Here is a 3,702-nt window from a genome sequence, read left to right on the forward strand (position 1 = left end):
AGTGCCCAGACACACCTTGTCTAGCCCTGCCGTGCAAGCCACGTGTCAGGGCAGGGCTGTACACACCCCGGGGGCTCTCCGTAGTAGGGATTCCCCTCCCACGTACCAGTCGAAGCACCATGCTCCGTGCTGGTAGTCGACACTACCGAGGAGCGGCTATGCACGTGCAAGTACGGAAGTGCTATGCTCCGTGCTGGTGATAAACAACTGAGGGCGGCCTCACGGCCGTATCAACCTCAGGGAGCCTCTGGGATCGGTGTCTGGCCTCATCACAACACCTCCCCTCGGGAGAGTCACGCGAGGGGGCTGGGCACGGGGGTTGCGCTTGGGTCACGCCCAAGCGTACGCCACCCTGCCAGGTCCCTCGGACCTGGTCATCACGCGCCCTCCCAACCAGAGCTAAGGTACGGAGGTCATTTGAACGTCAAGGGGGACTCCTGAGCATCGCGACTCAGGAGCCTAACTGGCCACGTAGCCCCTCACTCCTTGGTTGGTCCTGGTGATCCAGTCGGCCCAATGGTGGCTGAGGTATGCGCGGGGTCGGGCCCTGCCGACGTAGAACACTAGACCTACTCCCAGATCTCCTTTCTATAAGCTGTTTGTGTGTCAAGGGGGACTCCTGAGCATCACGACTCAGGAGCCTAAATGATCACATAGCCCCTCACTCCATGGTCCGTCCTGGTGATCCGGACGACCCAACGGCGGCTGAGATATGCGCGGGGTCGAGCCCTGCCGACATAGAATGTAAAGAAAATAGAAAGGAAATCAGAGAATTTCAAAGCAAATATTATAGGACATATTGTTCCCCTGATATCAAATGTGAGTTTAACGCCTCCACGAGGCATGGTGCATATTGCAGAAACTAAAACAGGAAAGGAGCCACCAGCAAGTTGTCTCGTCATCCCTGGACGCCGCCGTCGCCTGCAAGGGATGCTTCTTCTCCAACGGCGTCGCCTTCACCTGCACCACCAGCCAGAGTTGTAGGATCGGTAGCACCGTCGGTCGGGGGCGCGGGAGTGAAGGTGCGGAACCTATTTAGCAGGGCCTCCACCTGACCCTTCACAGCTGCAGCAACGGCCTCGTAATGCTCGTCTTTCATAGGCTCCAGCAGCTCGTCAAGGCGGGCGGCAGGATCGCGAAGGTGGAGATGGCTGAAGACGCGCATCAGCGCGGTTGAGGAGAGAACGCTGGCTTCTTCCTCCGCCATGGGGCCGATGCCGCTCACAATGTCCTCCAGCGCACCAACCATATAAGGAACCAGCTGGTTGGGGCCTTCGTCATCGGCAACCAGCGGTTCCTCCAACCCCATCTCACAGAGCGACTTCAGCATCGTCTGAGCCTTCTCTTCAAGGAGCTTGAAGGTCGCTCGGTCCTCAGTCAGGACATTTGCCTTGGCGTCAAGCTCGGCCTACTCCGCCTTCAGCTTCTGCTCCAACTCCTCCAGCCGGCCGTGCTCTGTGGCCTGCGCCTTCGCCAACTGCTCCAGTTCGGCGTTGTGATCCTTGACGGTGTCCTCTCGGGCTTTCATCTTCTCCTACTCCGCCTTGCGGCCTCGAGCTTCTTTCGCGCGCTCCCTTCGCGCGGTCTCCAGCTCGGCCACTAGTGACTAGCAGCGGTCTTGGGCGGCCCTGAAGATCTTCTCGCAGCAGGGCTATCGCAGAAAGAGCCCGCTCCAGGACGTCAGGAGAGATAGAAGAACCCGGGGACAGCAATGCGGCAAGAGGAGGAGGAGGCGTCATCATCACCATGGCCTGAGAGGCCAGAGGCTCCTGAGCCTCGGGGACCCCAGCACCCGAGCCGGACGCTGGCACCTCCGGAGCCAGCGGGGCCACGGGGGCTGACTCCTCCCGAGGATGCTCCACCCAGCCTTGCGAGGATGATCAGCCTGGAGAGGCACGAGCGCCGTCGCCCTTACTCATGGAGAGGGTTGCGGACGCAGGAGGCGATCTGGGCTCGAGCAGTACCACCTCGCCCTCCCTTCTCCTCTTCGCCACATGCATCGGCCTAGTTGCACAACGAAGAAGAAGAGTTAGAAACAAGCAGCAGAAGCAAGAACAAGGCAGGACGAGAACACTTACTGGTCCACCGCGTCGTAGTCCTTCTACTTCGTAAATTTGAAGACGGAGAGCTTCACAACCCGAGGCGCGGGCACGTCGGCTCTCGGAGCAGAAGCAGGGGCAGCAGCTGGACCGGAAGTAGCTCCAGGCGGCGGTGAGGCAGGAGCGTCGTCCCGGGAGAGCAGCGCCGACCTGCCCTTCGTCGGAACCATGGGCGGCTCCCCTCTCTCCGGGAGGACGCCGACATCGTTGTCGTCATCATGTAGGGTGTGGAGGACGCCGGCCTTGCGCAAGGGGGAGGTCTCCCCCATCCCCTCAGGGGTCGCCTCCGAGTCGCGCTCCTTGTCCTCCTCATCCTGGCCATCCCTGCGGGAATCGCCGGAAGACACGTCCACCTTCACCGTCGCCACCAGGACTTTAGAGGGCGCCGGCGGCACCAGGCCGTGCCCGTCAAAGGCAGGCATGGAGACTGCGATCACCGCCCCATCCTTCCGAAGGAACAAAGGAGCATGGGCACTCGGCGGATACTCTTGGTCGTCCCCGACCAAGAGGCGGAGAGCCACGGCCAGCTCCCCTTCGGACAAAACCTCCGGACTCAGGCAAATCTTGTCCTCTCCATCCCCGAGCGTCCACAAGGGGCGCGAGCGCGCCTAGAGAGGAGCCACCCGCAGCGTCAGGAACTCCCTCAGGAGCATGCCCCCGTCAACTTCGCCGCTGATACGTCCATTTTGCATCATGCTTTTATATTGATATCTATTGCATTATGGGCTGTTATTACACATTATGTCACAATACTTATGCCTATTCTCTCTTATTTTACAAGGTTTACATGAAGAGGGGGAATGCCAGGAGCTGGAATTCTGGGCTGGAAAAGGATAAAATATTGGAGACCTATTCTGCACATCTTCAAAAGTCCTAAAACTTCACGGGAGCATGTTTCATAATAGATAAAAAAATATTGGGCGAAAGAAGTACCAGAGGGGGGGCCTCCCACCGTCCACGAGGGTGGGGGGCGCGCCCCCTGCCTCATGGGCCCCCTGGTGGCCCTTCGATGCCCATCTTTGGCTATATGGAGTCTTTCGTCGAGAAAAAAAATCATAAGCAAGCTTTCGGGAAGAAACTCCGCCTCCATGAGGCGGAACCTTGGCGGAACCAATCTAGGGCTCCGACAGAGCTGTTCTGCCAGGGAAACTTCCCTCCGGGAGGGGGAAATCATCACCATCATCATCACCAATGATCCTCTCATCGGGAGGGGGTCAATCTCCATCAACATCTTCACCAGCACCATCTCATCTCAAACCCTAGTTCATCTCTTGTATCCAATCTTTGTATCCAAACCTCAGATTGGTACCTGTGGTTTGCTGGTAGTGTTGATTACTCCTTGTAGTTGATGCTAGTTGGTTTACTTGGTGGAAGATCATATGTTCAGATCCGTTATGCATATTAATATCCCTTTGATTATGAACATGAATATGCTTTGTGAGTAGTTACATTTGTTCCTGAGGACATGGGAGAAGTCTTGCTATAAGTAGTGATGTGAATTTGGTATTCGTTCGATATTTTGGATGAGATGTATGTTGTCATCCCTCTAGTGGTGTGATGTCAACGTCAACTACATGACACTTCACCATTGTTTGGGCCTATA

This window comes from Triticum dicoccoides, chromosome 1A (assembly GCF_002162155.2).
Source record: "Triticum dicoccoides isolate Atlit2015 ecotype Zavitan chromosome 1A, WEW_v2.0, whole genome shotgun sequence".
NCBI classification, from domain to species: Eukaryota; Viridiplantae; Streptophyta; class Magnoliopsida; order Poales; family Poaceae; genus Triticum; species Triticum dicoccoides.